General features: G+C 38.7%; 1 protein-coding gene across 1 annotated transcript in view; it reads right to left on the minus strand.

The window, feature by feature from the left end:
• Nucleotides 1-14,752, minus strand: part of NDNF (neuron derived neurotrophic factor) — a 29,011-nt gene extending 14,259 nt beyond the window's left edge. Inside the window, exon 1 of the mRNA XM_044270867.1 lies at nt 14,324-14,752. The gene's annotated coding sequence lies outside the window, so the exon portion shown is untranslated. The remainder of the gene's footprint in view (nt 1-14,323) is intronic.
• Between the last annotated feature and the right edge of the window lie 2,792 nt (nt 14,753-17,544).

A 17,544-nucleotide genomic window follows, 5' to 3' on the forward strand; every position in this document is an offset into this window, starting at 1 on the left:
TCCACGGGAAAAAAACACAGATTAGCCCCACTGAATGGGGCTAATCCTCATGCAGATCTGCCAACACATCTGCTGCACATCTGCGACGGGAATCCGAGTGTCGTCCTCAGATTTCTGTTGCAGATCCTCTTGTAAATGCACATTGGACTTGCCATAAGCAAATTTGTGACATGTGAACATATGTTTATGTAGCTACCGCAGGAACAAAGATCCAGTTATGATGGTATCCTCTGTAACCCAAAACCCTACTGCTATTCTACTGTAGCAATGGTATTGATACTGAGTATATTGATATCCCAGATAATGGTGAAATCTAATATTATGTATTCTTCTATGGGAGATAAATGAAGATGACTGATGAATAGAAACTGTACTATAGACATACAATTATTGTTACAAAGTTACTTAAAGGGGTTATCCTACCCCTATAATGACCCCCCCTCCCCAATGCCCGGGCCCTTCATACACATTATATTTACCTGCTCCCCAACACTGATGTCACTCCGCATCCCAGCACAGTCACAGCTGCAACTCCTCGTCACGCAGATCAAAACATCTGGCAATCGGGGGAGCAGCCAATAGTAGGCTGCGACAGGGACGAGCCTCCTTAGTGTCACCCCCGACATGCTATTGCCTGCTCCCCCCGTCACCGAATGTTTTGTTCTGCAACGGGGAGACACAGCGGCGACCGTGCTGGGATCTAGAGTGATGTGGGTGCCAGGGAGCAGGTTAGTATAATGTATAGGAGGGGCCCGGGCATTGCGGGCAGTCATTATAGGGGTTAAATAACCCTTTCAAGAGAATGCAATAGTTTTTTTTTTCTCATGCCCTATGGAAAACCACAAATGAATCATATAAAAACTGTATTGAAAAACTAAGTCAGATCCGCTGCAACAACTGACTAAGCTCTGCCGCATCTGGGTGTAAACGTAATCTAGTAATCCTATAAATATTCCAGCCTGAGTAATGGCTCACATGCAAGCCTTGAAGGTTGCGCAGGAATGACAGCTCCCAGGGCTTTGATTTTAGAGAAGCTTAGCTCTGTTTGCTGCTGTTTGCACCCACTTGGAGTACAATAGGCTATTTTCAGAAGAGGTTGTGAAGTGGCAGATTGTACAAAATGCTTTTATTTAGAAAGATGTGACACCCTTTCATCTCACAAAAGCAATGGAATATGAAAGCCAATGGAAGGAACTTTAATGTACGATCTTAAAAGATAAGAAGTAATCTGTTAACATGGTTCATACTGGCTTTTCTTGAAGTGCACTGTATGACAGATGCTCACTGGGGTTCAATTTAATAGCGCAACATTTAAGATCCATTTAATAATTCCTGGTGGAAAAAAATTTAAATATCAGATTTTTATTTTAAATGCTTGGTTGTCGTCATTGGTGTTTTGGTGACTTTTTTTTAAGTTCCATTTACCTACATAATTATTTCCTGGCATTGTTTTTAATCCAGTATGGAAGCCTATAGGTTAAATACAAGAAAAGCATCATCCCCAGTAAAAAAATAAAGCCACTGACCCAAAAACGCATCCAGGATGCCACAAGTCAGATTATATGTAGTGCATTTTGTGTTTTAATGCAGACTTAGATCAGTGAGGGTATGCTATCCCACAGCTGCTCTGCCATAGTTTCAGTGAAGGAATTTGCTGCTGGATTTACTCAGCTGTATCCATTGTGTAGTGGACGGAGGTAGTTACTGCGCTCCCAGTCCTGCCGTAACCAGCTCCATTGACTACACAATGGACGAAGCTGGAGTTCCACTGCCAACTTCCGGCACTAAAGCTACTGCAGATAGGCCATCCACATAAAAGACTGGAAAACCCCTAAAGTGTCTCCTGACTGAAAAAAGTCATTAAAAATGGCATGAAAAAGGTAAAGGAATAAGTCTTTTTTCCACATCTCAGACATTTATGGCACACCCACAGAACATGCCATAACTGTCTAATAGATGCCGGTCCCATCCTGTCCCCCCAAACCTCTCTTGCGGAGGAGGCGCAGCTATTGGCCACTTCTTACAGCAAAAGCTGTTTGCCAGGGGTCTCCAGGGCCAGACCCGCATGATCAGTTTATTGCTGTGTTGGATGAGACAATCCCTTCAAAAGCTACATTTTTTATAATGTTCTTTTCATAGATTGTAAGCTCTTGCGAGCAGGGCCCTCATTCCGTGTTTTAGCTGTATAATAGCCAGCTACGTTGTGATGTCTTTTGTTTTGTACATGAACCCTCTGAAATTGTAAAGAGCTGCGGAATATGGTGGCGCTATATAAATAAATATTATTATTGTTATTTTCCGTTTACTCTGCAATATAGTTGATTGATGCATTCAGCATGTCTCCTACCCTACTGCCTGAACTACAGTCTGATAGTGACTGGTGTCTTATAGGTTGAGCACTCAACATTTTCATCTCATTATGCTTTCCTATAAATCACATGACTGAGGAGACTCTCTGACTCTTTCCATAATATATATATATATATATATACAGTATGGCTATATGAATGGTTTCGCTGCCTGTAGTTGATGCAGCTGTTTCTAGCACAGACATTCCATGTGGAGCAAACAGGATGTGCATGAGCTCAGGCCATTTCCTGTTGGTTGTATAAACTTTGTTTATTATATAAAATAATATTTAGCATTGAGATATCGTTATCACTTTCAACAGTTTATGATAATAGTACACGGACTAGAATATGTTCTAGAAAATACTGGCAGAGAGCAATTGCTGATACTGTGTGTTAGTTTCATTGAGAATTCACTAAAGTGACTTTTATAGGTCTAATGTACCCCCAAGTGATTTACTTATAAGGGGCCATACTTGTACCTTTATAAGCTATTATATATGTATTGCCAATGGGAATTTCATGCATAAATTGGCAAAACAAGTGAAAAATTGAAAAAGTTAAACCCATATTTTCCAGATATCCTATTATGGCATACCAACATCATGGTTCCAGTGTTCAGGACGCCCCACCTCATTAGCCAGTGCAAGGAGCAAATGATAATAAATGGCTAAAGGTTTGGTGGACCTGTTTAGTCTATGAATTATATGGTTCACTATTCCAGGTCACAGCAGGGGAAATGTATGGCTGGCTGCAGCTTCCGCTGGGGTTAACAGCTACTTATTGGGGCTATACCATCCTTACTCAATGTATTGAAAAAATTAGCTTTATCATGGTAAAACTGTCAAAATGTATTAATTAATCATCAAAGTACTATACTATATATATATATATATATATATATATATATATATATACATACATACATATACGGTATGTAATAAAATATATGCAAAGAAATAATAATAATATGGGTGTATGAAACGCATCTTGTGTGAATAGAAAAAAGCAAAGTCAAGCAGGGCAACAGCTGTATGATGTTTGCATGTGCATTCACTGCTTAGGACTATGTTCTGATTGCTTAGAGTTTTATGACTTTAGGGTAAATGTTTGGTTAAGCCTCAGTCAGGCTGAAGGTGTCTGCATGCTTTGTGCTGCTTCTTGATAATGGCAAATCGCTCTAGTCAAAGAACCAATTGCTTGCTGTAAACTAGTCTTACATGGTCTGCTTAAGAGGGTTTTCCCATAATCAATATTTATCAACTACCCACGGGTTAATTGGTAAGTGATATACAAGGTAACAGCAGCTCACCCCAGACACTCCCGAAAGGAAATGGTGCTCACCTCACGGGTCCACCCAAACCCAGAAGGTAAAATGCAAACTGTATATATGACTGGAGGGCGCTCAATTATCTGGGAACACTGATGTGAGGTATAAATGAAACTAAGCATGCATATTATAAAGACCTAATTAGGTAATAAAAACATAGACAACGTGAACAAACCATAAAAAGACAAATAACAATGTTGACCGCAAGTATTGGTGCGAACACTAGCGCCTATTCGGAACGTGGGCTTAGTCCTAGATGGGCATTTAGAGTCCACCAGCGACACCCTGGTGGGTGTGATATAGTGTTCGTCCGTAAATTTGACCGCACTTGATTCCTATACGCAATATAGTTGTGGTGTACAGATAAACACACAGAGTACATTACCCCTCTTCTTGTGCTGGGTAGAAATAAGTAATTGTCCTTACTTCGCCGCTCGGACTCACATCGGCGCCCCTCCTTGTGGTCTCGAGGTCTGGTACGCGGCGTCCCATGTAGCCCGGCGGCACACCAAGTGATCCACGCAGCTCGCTATGGAAAAAATGGCTGATGATCTGTTGGGTCCTAAAGTACGGACCGTGCAATATCGATGGCACACAAATTCAGTCAGCGGAGGTCCAGGGGGCTGCCTTTTGGTATTGGCACCTCAGGGACTTGAAAGAAAATTGCTGTCTTAAACCGGACGCGTTTCAGGGATCAAGCCCCTTCCTCAGCGGTAGTGTTTGATTGCAGGTGGTTCAACTGTTGGGTCCCCCATCAATCCTGATAGCAGAGTTTTTTTTGTCTCACATTTGAATGTCATGCTAGACATGCATTTAAACTACTGTGGCCTTCAAAGTCTATGGGACTGACAAAGATAGCCGAGAATTGTACACACCTATCTTCATCGGCAACGATGTATGTCCACCATTCCATTCAAATGATATCATGATTAGTGGGGAGACCCCCAGCAACATCTTCAGAAGCCACTATCTCACAATAGATTACGGCAGCAACTTGTGAGTGACTTTTGCACAACTTTATTTTCGCTTCTTGATCTGTTCAAGGAATATTGTCTGAAAACTCAATGGATTTCAATACATGACAATGGTCGTGCTAACCAATAGTGTGAAGTCTCAGAACTAAATGCTTGCAATTAAAAATACACATTTTTTTGACTGCTAAAACTGTGGTACTTTCAAGTATTTCCCCTGAAAATCTTTTATTATGCCGCTATGCGTGTGTGATGTTTTTCTGGTGACAGCTCTCTAGTGCCTGCTTGTGTGAAGTCGGATTCGGAATATAGACAGAAGTGGCTGTAAGTCAGTGTTCTGGAGAACAGCTATATCCTCGCCTCAGATTTGGCACTCCACAAATCAAATCAGGCTTTTGATGTCAGTTCATTTATGTAGCGGGCTGGAAATGAGCTGTACTCCATTAAAGACATAATTCTTCAGAATACGACAGCTGTAGAGGTTACCAATAAGCAGAAGCATTGAGCCGAGGAGCTGTTTATTTACTGGTTTCAGTATTGCTTTCCCATTTGATAATGTGAGTAATACTTTCATAAATTAATAAAAAGAACGTAAACTTTTGTCTTATGACCAAATTTCTGTGATATATATTTATATATATATATATATATATATATATATATATATTATAATTGTACAATATTAGTAATATTACATTATTTATTGTGTGTAATGACCGTTATGGGATCTGTGCAGAAGCTTCCCTAGCATACGCCCTTAATTCAGACCAGTACAGCATGCCCATGTTTACCCATCTGAATCCACTCTGATGCAGACCGCATCCTATGGGTCTACTTATCAGATCGTACATAGCTCAGTACGGCGCTGTAAGTTTGCTTCATTGCTTTCTAGCAGTTTGATATTACACTGATGCAGTAAGCACGACGCCTATTAGGTTGGTTAATGTTTGTACAGTGCCTTCTGCTGTACTATCAGGATTTAAAATAAATTATTTTTAAATCTGACAAATAAGTGCTTCTTCTAGGTTACCAATTCCACTTTAGCAATCGAGGCCTAGAGAATGTGGCTGAAGGGAACATGTAATGGGTTCATTTATCACGGATCGTATCTACCTCTTCAGCGTTTCACAGCTGTTCTAAATATGTCTGAAGGCGATAACTGTTGCCTGAAAATCATAATAGAGATAAGATCTAAAACTCTGCAGAAGGCTCTGGTGAGCTGCACATCAGTGAGGCTGTAGCCTGACGCGAACTTCGAAACTTTACCATCCCATATGTTAACCTGGAAAGAGGGTCCTGTAAGGATAGTTTCACTCACTTTTTTCTTTTCTTTTTAGAAAAAGCCACTAAAGCCATTTTTGCGTTAGATAAAACCAGAGATGGATCCAGCAAAATGGAGAAGTAAAAGTAATTCCCAGATAGATATAATATATACCCTTGCTTTTGAATCCATTTCTTGCTTTGGCTCAAAAACTTCCTCCAGAACTGTAGCTTTTTCAAAAAAAATGCCACTTGTAAAACCCTAATAGCTGTGGACAGACCCTAATTGTGTTTGTTTAGGGTGCATGGATTACTTGTGCTGCCAGTAATGTACCATGTCTAATTGCACGGTTTACATTTCCAAATGTAATAATGAAGGAATTACAAGTAATAGTAACCACTTGCATGAGTTAAATAAAATTATTTACGCCATAAAGACAAATATATAACTTATCTTTTCTTAAAACATAGAATATGTATAACAACTGATATTTTCCGTTTTACTGTCAACCTCTAGCAAGTATTTCTCGCGCTATTTCTGAGAAAAATGCAGGAATTTTAGCATTGCTCATCTAAAGAATTCCTTTTGCAAAATAATCCGCTTAAGAATAGCATCTTATGTAACCAACGCCTTTACATCCCAGCTCAGAATAATGCTCTAAACTGTGCAGAACACTGTCTCTAATGCCAGCATTCCTCACATGCATGTAGCAGAAGAGGACATGTCTTATATACGCAGAACACATGAATTAGGGAGATGATCCATAACCACATGCTATACCTTGAGTTCCTTTCCTTCCACCACAGTGCTAGGCTACAAAGATCAAGAGAAATGAAAATACTTGCAAGAACAACTCAAATGTTCTTTTGAAAACAGCATCCACACCTGTCATTTTTAGGTATGTTCTAAGAATTTTAACTAGTAAATGTTAAAATGTATATCATATGCACATTAAATTAATGTAGGTTGAGCTAAACAATTTCAGCAGGATCTCCCAACCCACCTCTGATAGCAGACATCAAGGAAGAGAAGGATTGAGCAGTTGGGTTTCAACAGGCCCAACCCTTTTGTTCTCAGGGAGATAAGCTGCTGCCTGAGAAGCCTGGCAGCTGTTGACTCCTCTTTCCCTATTAAGAATACATGTACATTGGGCCAAGCTGAGTTTGCATGGTGTGGGGTATGGCGGGGTTCAGGAGGGTTAGCTGTTGGCTGAAGAAACATTCATATGACAGCTACCTAATGGTATATCGGTCTTCAGAGCCCCCTTTGGGGTTTCCATTATCCTTTTCTGTATGTTTGGTGTCAAGAATAACAGTCTGCTTCACAATTCTTGCTGTCAAAAGTAAAGTTTGTATCAAACCCTAGTTTGCGTTTAGTAATTGTATATCTGTAGAACATACCTGTTTTATACTGTAGTGTCCAGCAAGGAGGGGTGACCCGTAACAAAATGAAGAATGCTTCACTCTTCCAGTCCACACCCTTGGAAGCCTAACATATTAGATTGTTTCATATGGCACACTTAATGCAAAGGGAGGCTCCTGGAACCCGCTAATTCCAACAAGTGCCACTTTGGTACTTGAGCAAATAGTAGTGCAGGCCTCATGCCAGTAACATATCCCTATGTCTCTGAAAGGGATGTTGTAGCTTTGTACATCTTTTGCTATTATTGTTCTCCACCCAGTTAACTCTTTAGAACAGATGTACAGCATAATACCACCATCTTTTCAACCGCATCATTGTAGATGACTATCTGACACGTAGAGAGGGCAGCTACATAATAAATGGATTTTAACAATAAAACTTTGGCTGAACCAGACTATATTTTACAAGCAAATTTTGTTCTAGGAACACATGTACATTCAATAAGAAAAACATCCATGTAGCCCTTCAGCTATTCCAACTGAGTTCTAGTTCAAAAGAGGAGTCCACCAAGCACGCCAGGGCGTGACTCATCCATTCTTTGCACAATTATGTATATAACTCAAAATCCATCTTCTGTGGTTGGAAGTGATTATATCTATAAGTGTTCAACATTTAATATTTGTTTTAAATCATTTTAAGGAATGTTAACTAAACATTTTTATGTAGAAGCAGATTGTGTATAGAATCCACCTTGGCCTTACATCATCATCATCACATCTAACTACCCAAACAAAGCACTGGCAAGGCATGCCGAGCACAAATAGCAAACATAGATTTCCTGTGCAGCCTGCAGGAAGGATCCTCCCCATTTAACAAGGCAAATAGTAGATGAAAGGAACAATACAGATAACAAATCTTTCCTGATACAAATGCAAATCAGGTCACTGTTGTGACTAGACCATAGATGGTCACAAGTGAATAGATAGCTTGCAAGATTTTATACGATTTTGCCCATTTTAAAGCCAACAGCTTCTATATGAAAAACTTCAGAACAAAAAAGTAATTGTTCAGAAAAGTCTATGAATTAGTTGTGCATCATTTGGAATCTTAAAAATGCTGTTTCCCTCACAGTTCAGTTTTAGTTTCTAAAACCTTCTCTTTCAGTTTTTTAGTTAAGCAGCTATATTTTTTCTCAATTGTGTCTCTATTTGGAGCGCTTCTGTGGGCTTCAGGTCCATGCCTCCGATCTGCACGGCTCCAATCTTGAGGATTGTGGACCCATTCAGGCCAATGGCTGTTTGTTCTTCGCAATAAGGGCACAAGGCACACACACTCATGTGCAGGAGCCCTTACCAAGATAAGGAGATAGTACTAGCTGTACCTTCAGTATTTATTTGGAGAGATAGTACCCGTGGATACGTCAGTTATAAGGGGAAATAGGATGCAGTCATATATGTGCCTGAAATTGGGTTATCAGATTTTTTTTCTTTAATCTCATCTTGCTGTGATGTGCATTACAAGTGTTGCCTTATGATAATTAACATTACCCTACTGTGCTCCTGGGTCAAATTAGGTTATGGGCTCTTCCAGGATCACATGCCGTACATTGAGAATGTGATCCAAGCCCAGTTTCAACCCACAATGTACACGGGTGACACCTGCGCATTCAGGCAGCCCCGGGCACTGACAGCGTACAGCGCCCAAGGCTGCATGACTGCAGCGGCACAACCTGAGTACTTTGTGGGTTGAAACTGGGCTAGGATCATTTGCCCAATATAAGGAAAGTTGTCCCAGAAGAGCTTGCAACCTAATTAAACAGAGCACAGCACTGGCCCAGTAGGGTAATGTTAATCACCATAAGGTAATACTTGTAAAGGTGGGCAACATGAGATTTAAAAAATAAAACTTTGATAACCCCTTTAATCCTTTAGTAATACTATCTCTACCCTATATCATATTAGGAGACATGGGCAGAAAGTAGTATGTGCATCAACATAATTCAAAGGTTTATAGGGAAAGATGGTACTTTCTGCACCTACTTCATTTATTGGGCGAGACAGTACTTTCTGTATCTACTTCATTTATTGGGTGAGAGTACTTTCTGCACCTACTTCATTTATTGGGCGAGACAGTACTTTCTGTACCTACTTAATTTATTGGGCGAGACAGTACTTTCTATACCTACTTAATTTATTGGGTGAGACAATACTTTCTGCACTTGTTTCATTTATAGGAGACAAGAAGAAAGTATTATTTGCTCCTACATAGCTTTGTAGGCATAAGGTTTTTTGATGGTGCTAGCAGGATGACTACCACATTACTTTGAGTCCTAAGCACAACGATAGTGGTCACTTTGCTGTCGCACAGGCTGATGCTATGGAATGGCCTTCAGAAATAAGTTCATATTTTTATAGAAAATAAGAAATAATAGACAATGCTATTAAAGTACATGGGAAAAACATTTCACTAGAAAATTTTATTTATATAAAATTATTTTATTCTGAGGTCAAGTTGCAAAAAAATTCCCTTTGGGGGTGTAGTAAATCTGATGTACTGAAAAAAAGATATCTATGAGCGTAGGTAAGATTAAATTTACCCATAAAGATTTTGGTCCAAGTAATGAGGATGTCCTGAGAATTCATTACTGGGAGCTTGCATTTACACACACGTTTTACTCGGATAGAAACTTATGCAGAAAACAAGGACCCAGTAATTGTTCATTTTGACTTTGTCTGTGTCACATACAAAACACATAATTAATAACAAGAATTTGGACAAAGCCACATTAGAAAGAGGTCAATTAAAGCTGCGGTGAAAAGAAATTTGCCATGTGGTAATTAACGCCTTGTACGTGTAAATGTAGGGAGAGAAAAGAATGGGTAAGATGCAAAACCAAGAAATGTGTTTAGATCTTCGAATAAACCTATTAGCAGTCTGGAAGGAGGGAACTGGGAATATGATAATGTTTTAGGAAAACCAGGCTCAGCCTAGAACTACACTACTTTACTAATAAGGACCATATTGACTGTGATTCTTTCCTTCGTGCCAGCCCCAGTTCCTTCTGACTAGTTGTAGAACTGATGATGAGAAGCTGAGTGTACTATATGCTAAGATATAGTGAATCCATTCTTGGCTGCCAGGACACTACACGGTTCACCCCTTTTGCCTCTACATTACCATCTTAATGGCATGTCTTGGCACAGACACAGTTGTTCAAAGTAAGTCATATAGACTGTGTGTTTGGGTAAAGTGAAGCATTCTGAGGAATTTAGAATTCCTCCCGAAAAACAGACAAAGACGTTTTCTCACAGATTAAGTAATAGCAATGAAGTGCTAGAGACCAAACCAGGGTTTCTAAGAGGCATGTCATCTTTCTTCATTCCTTGCAGAGTCTCCAGGACAAACAAGCTGCAGGTGAAGCTTAAAGGAAGCTCTTTTGCGTGCAGTTTTATTCGGAATGTTTTGAAAAGGAACACGAGCGAGACAGTGAAAATGGCCTTTGACATCTATTTCTAGCTCCCTGTGACATCACGCTCTACGTCCGTGTCATCGACACAATTTCAGAAATGCAAACAATGAAATCTAAAGGAGCAAAGTTTTTATTTATATGCTACTCTTTTCATCTCATCTTCAAGATAGATAATGTCTCTTTAACAAGTAGCTATGTACAGTAATCACAAGAGCTGGATAGAGCTGCTTATTATCCACTGACCATGCTATTCTTCCTTATGTGTACACATCTATAACGGTGCAGATGCATATCAGATATAGCAGAGCTCTATCTATCTCTCTACCTATTATCTATCTCTTATCTATCTATATATCTACCTATTACCTATCTATTTAATATCATCTATCTATCTCTTATCTATCTATCTAATATCATCCATCTATCTCTTATCTATCTATCTAATCAATCTATCTTCCTATTTATCTATCTCTCTCTCTACCTATTATCTATCTATCTATCCATCTAATATCATCTATCTATCTCTTATCTATCTACCTATTACCTATCTAATATCATCTATCTATCTCTTATCTATCTACCTATTACCTATCTATCTAATATCATCTATCTATCTATCTATATCTCTCCATCTATCACTTTATCTATTATCTATCTATCTATTATCAATCTATCTATGTCTCTCCATCTATCTATTCATCTGTCTATCTATCTATTCATCTATCTCTTTATCTATTATCTATCTATGTTTCTACATCTATCTATTTATCTGTCTATCTCCATCTATCTATTCATCTACTATCTATCCATCCACCCATCCATCTCTTCATCTATTATTATGTATCTATCCATCTCTCCATCTATTTAATGGTGTAGGGGATTTTCTTTGCCATAATTCACCATAATATGCAACATTGATGTGGGTTATTTTAACCATGTTTTCTTCTTCTAGCAAACTATTTGTACAGAAACATTTTAAATATTTCTTTCAATGTTTTTTGGTGAATTTTGGATGGATTTTATTATGCTGTTTCAGAAAAAAAACACATCCTTTGAGATGCTATATTAGAGATGCTTTTTATAATTAGAAATCAGACATTATATTGGATAGTGTTTCATTAATTTCTTTTTGAAATATGTAATGTGTCACCTTACAGCTGGTGACACATCTATGATTAACTCATTTATTGCCAAAGGGTATTCAGTAAATTAGTTTTGACTGCTTTCCTAGAAAATGAGTTACATAATGGTTAGGATTATTCTATTCACTGTATTCAAGAGGCTTCGCCTAAACCACATTTTTTTGGCCAGTCTTCTAGTCTACACATAAAACAGATAATCAAAATGCAGGAAACGTGGTTTACATACACTATAAACTACTTCTTTATACAGACCCTGCTTCTGTAAATCTTCTTTAAACAATAACAATTTAATTTATCTTGCAGCTTATTGTATTTGGGCTATTAGTACATTCATAGTTAAAGCTTCCTTGGAGCTGCCTACATCCCATTTCTTATTCACCCCTTATAAACTTCAGTGCTCCAGATTGTGTGATTATAGAAAGTGCTCCATATATTTCCCTAGAGTGACCCATAGTGGCGGTAGAAGGGCACAGCATGCCGCTGGCATGGGGTTACGCTACATCAGCCTCCAGAACTGTGTTTCTATCTGACCTATTTTATAACTTGCAAGGAGAACAAGAATTCTCTGAGATATTTGTCACCAGCGAAACAAGGAACACCATCTCATTACAGATCTCTTATAATATCAGTTGAGTTTTATGGCAAATAAATATATTTTTAAACTGGAATTAATACAAATTATTACTACACTATGCGAATTAATACAATTAATTTGTATTGGCTGATTTTAAACATTGTTATACTGTCTCTCAGTTTCTTGATGGCAATCAAGATATAGTGGAGCTCTTTTCTTACTATTAGACAGAATGATTATCGTGGGGTATCATAACATTGATGAAATTATATAAGGAAAGCTTTTTCAAATACATGGCAATAATTTCATTATATACACACCATTATATACAATGTACAGAAACTTATAGACCATGTCGGGGTAATTTTAACTTAAACCATTGTACTTATTAGAGACCATGTTTGCCCTTAGTGCTCTACAACTCAGATATAGACCCTGACAAGAAGAAAGGCTTAGGTTATAATACGCACCTAAACCAAGGAGCAGATCCATACCCCATGCCAGGAAAGTAATGCCAACTGCCAAAGTCTCAAGTGGGTTACACCTTACATTCCCCTAAATCAGGTCCTAACATTTGTTTTGCCCACAGAAGACTAATACTACATTGAACACATCACAGAGATGATTGTGGCTCCGTCCATTACTGTCCAGAAACCAGAACAAGCTCAGGATATACTATCAAATATTACTTTTACAAAATGACTTTATTCAAGAGGAGTGCTGTTAAAATCAGTGTGTTAATACATTGAAGTCAGCAGCGTCCCTATGCATCATATTCATGATACCCCCTCCTCTCCTTTTACTGTCCAGTACATTACAAGGAGCGAGGTAGCTCTTAGCCATGGCCGAAATGACCCCTGCATTGATTCGCCCCAGGATTACACCATGCCAACTCATAAGGTCATCCCTATATGTAAGGGATACACTAGGAAAACAAGACAGCCATATGTTCTCCGCTCAGTGACATGTGTACTTAGAGATTATTTGTCTGCTAATCCATCTCTTTTGATCAAGCCCTACCTTTAGCATCCTGCTGATTCATCCCTAGCAAACAAATCTGCTTAGAACAGGCAGCCAGGCTTAGCCTCAGTGTAAAGCTGAATTATTAAAGCAAACAGGACCCAAAATTCAAAGTCAGCCACAACATTGCAAATAATATCAAGTAGGGATCTCTTCTGCCAAGTTTACCATACAAGTCAAATACCTCCTCCAGTTACAAGTCGTGTCATAAAGCGGCTCTGATTGTGCACTGGCAGGGATATCAAAGCTGTAATTTCCTGGGTCTGCTCTGCAAGAAACTTTTCAAAGGTCTTGGAACTTAGAGAGACCAATTAACTAGTTCAAGTGATCGCCAGACAGTCATTCCTTCACTCACATCCCCAGCCTTTGGGCTTCTCTTGGTAGAGGGGATGCTTGGCTATTACAGAGGAACACTTTTTCAGTTGGGTTTTAATCGCTTTTATTTTTGTCATAAAGGCAGCAAAATCACAAAAATATATATTTGTTTGGCTGGATGTTAGTACCTTTGTACTTTCAAGTCAATTTCAATACAGTGACTTGAAGATGGAGCTTATTAATGTAACTTTGCTCAATATATATAACATAGTTGCGGATAATGCAGGATTAAGAAAAAGTGTTAAAAAAGAAGAAAAAAAAAAGTATGTTGAAAATACAATATGTAACTCTTTTTTTCTGGCTGGGTTGCTTTTTTATGCTTTTATAATGCTTTATGTTATTATGTTTACATACACTCCTATGTAAAACCAGAATTATGTTATAATATATGAGTTAAGCCAAATGCCAAACTCCGCTCTGATATAAAAAAATAAAAAATAGTAGATATTAGATATAGTAGTTAACACATACCTTTCTGACGTCACTGTATATGTCCCTGGGTGCTCTGATGTACCCCCGAAATATTCTTCAGACACAATCAAGGTTTGTGCACTTTGTTCAGTCCCACTAAAACTTTCTATAGAAGGAAAAGCTGTAAAGTGACAGCTACAAAGTCTGCTGGCGTGCCCTGGTATCCAATATCCTCACTGGCAAGAGGGCGCAGTAGGTCTTGGCATAGATGCTCTGCTGAAAAGTTGCTGTGCCTCTGCACTGTGTTAGGTATCTGCTCTCTCTCACACTGATCTTGTAGTGCATTGGTGCTGAATGTCAATAGCAGAGCACAGAGCCTTCCCTCCCCTGTGAATAAATCCCATGCACCTAACCCACCAACCAAGAGAGGAGGGTACAGATGCCTGAACCAATCACCGCCCCCTCTCCCTGCTCACTTTCTGAATGGTATGAAACCCGGCCCACCTTCACTATAAAAACAAAGACGGGGGCACAGGCAGGCACCACAGACTTACAATGACAAAGGGATGGAGTAGAAGAGAGCAGTAAAAAAGAAGGGGGAGAGGGGGCTGTCTGTGAGGCTTGCAAAGGTTTACCAGGACTAGAATGCACTGACAGTTTATATGGTTTCAATTTACAGGATTTATTTTAGAAAACAACTCTCTCTCAATTTGCAAAAAGATTTCCGATCGATCACCTTACCATAGACGGATAACAAACCCATGCAATTTATTTTCCTACTGTTTGCTCGGGATGTTTTACTAGTCATATTCGATATGGGATTTAATATTTTGAACGTGTAGCGAAGCAAACCTCATCAGCTGTACTTGTGAGGTTTTACATAGGAATGCATTACTGCTGCATAATGGTAACTTGGGGAGTTATCTCGGGGGCACAGAAAATGTAGCCCCCATTCCGAAAAGAATGACCAAATTCTGCATCTGCTTCTGTATATTTAGTATGGAGCTAACGTTGCAATTTCAGCAGATGCTGCGTGCTGCGTACATAAAAATATCATCTCAGTAATTCACTCAGCTTGTTTTTCAGGGCAGTGTAGTTAAGGATGGAACATAGGTTTTATTGAAGAAGAAGAAGCTGCTGAAAGCACGGGGAAGGAAAAGCAAACCTTGTTTTTTGAATAAATAGTTTTTGGCGTGGAGTTTCCAGACACCATACCAAATGCAAACTGTTTCTTAAACCTTCTGCCAAGCCAAAGCTGTGGTCACTGGGCATTTATTAAAATATGCAGGCATGTAAAAAATGCCAAAAGAAGAAAAAAAGCAAAAAATATAGGCTTGATCCAGTGTCTTATCTGGGATCTGCGAAGTGCAAAGATCTGCATCTGTTGAGCCCTCACGATGCATTTTACAATCGGGGTATATATCACTACTTTCATTTTAATACAACGAGAATTACCAAATTTGTTTTTACAGTCTAATTTATTGACTCTGACTGGGGGGGGGGGGGGGTATAAACTACTGCCATTTTTATATCAAATCATAAACATATATTTTAAGCCATCCATAATAGATTGTTTAAGTCTGGCAAATCGGATTATATTATTATAAAAAGGAGATCAAAGATAGATTGCCATACTGTAAAGTCTCCCAGCTTCGACTTGCATGTGTTGGATAATGAGAAACAGTTCCCCTACACACCAGCTTCTTAGCACTGATCAATCACTTGAAGCAAATGTGGAGCGATTCAAATCAGATGTAAGCACTTACTGCCTAATGGAAATTGCTACCTACTCCTTACACCTTCCACATTTGTGTATTTAAGGCATGAGTTTCTTAATAGCAATAATAAATGCCACCTGAATTCAGGGCAATGACTTCGGAACGAGAGTGTGCTGCCACATGTTCAGGTTTTCTAATGCAGTCTTTGAAGCCAAAATCCGGAGTGGATCATAAAAAGAGAGAAAATATTAAGGACTGATACGATTTCTCCTCTTTTTGGAATTTACTCCTAGTTTTGGCTTCATAATCTGCATCAGAAAACCTGAACATGGGGCTGTACCCTAAATTATTACTTCTTCCTGGTATCCACCGTTGTGGATCTGAACACATAGGTTTTTAAAAAAAAAATGATAGTATTTCGAAACACTAGGCATATTCCTGAAGTATTCTCCTCTAAAAGTCAGGACCTGTTTTATTGGGCATTACGCAGTCACAGAAAATAAAGACATGAGTAGGTTTAGTGTAGGACCCACCTGAACTGAGACCACCTTGCCGCTTGGTATGTTTTGATCAAAATGTATTGACCAAGTGTCTCAGATTTTATCAATAGAGTGTGGGCTTAGTTCATATGTTATGCTTGCATCTATTATTATAGTGCATTATTTTCTGTGACTGTATAAATGTTGCCATGTACATCCGTAACATTCATTATTATATCGTGCAGGATGTTTTTTTTTTTTCTGTGATTTGTTTATTGGGCATTATCCCACATATCTTAGAGGTTTCTTGAGGATGAGACCCACAGGAGCAACCTGAAAATAGAGCAAAGACTGCCATTTGTTCCAGTCACCAGGTAGAGTAGGGCTTATATGATAGTATACAGATACTGTAAGGAGGTTGTATTGAGGCATTGTATGGTGGTATAAATGATTGCGTGATAAATGCTTATGAAGTTATTATATGGAAATTGTATTTAATGGTATGATTTTCAGGCCATATTGCTAAACTGTAAATATGGTGACATGGGGTTGTCACCTGGTATATAATATTGCAGCCTGCAGAAGACTAGTTGAAGAACAACAGTTAGGTAAGCGGCAGATAAAGAGAAATATGGCAGTCAGGACTCCAGGTAAATAGGTAATTAAGGAAGGTGTATAGTAAAAAATAATTAGGCACAATCTTACAATTTTTCTATTTTTTTTTGTATGGAACTCCTTGGTACTTAAAGTTTTTACTGCGAGAGATGAAAATGCAAATATAACATTTTGAGAAAAGGCCGACAATTATATTTAAGCACAAGTGTGACCATTACACCACAGTTCGTATGTTGGGAGCACTATATTAGTGTCTTAGAATCCAAGGAGTTGTCCGGGCTTGTTGTTTTTTACCAAAGTGATAGGGAGCTTGGTAAAATCTTTAGGAAACTTCTGTGCTCACTGCAGTCCAGCGCTGCCACTCTGTAATCTTCTCAAGCTTTAGCTAGTGATGTATAGATTGGCTGCATACTACAGACAATCACTGGGCTCAATGGTCTCACTACTAAATGAGCAATGATAACTAGCC

This window comes from Bufo gargarizans, chromosome 1 (genome assembly GCF_014858855.1).
Source record: "Bufo gargarizans isolate SCDJY-AF-19 chromosome 1, ASM1485885v1, whole genome shotgun sequence".
Taxonomy (NCBI): domain Eukaryota; kingdom Metazoa; phylum Chordata; class Amphibia; order Anura; family Bufonidae; genus Bufo; species Bufo gargarizans.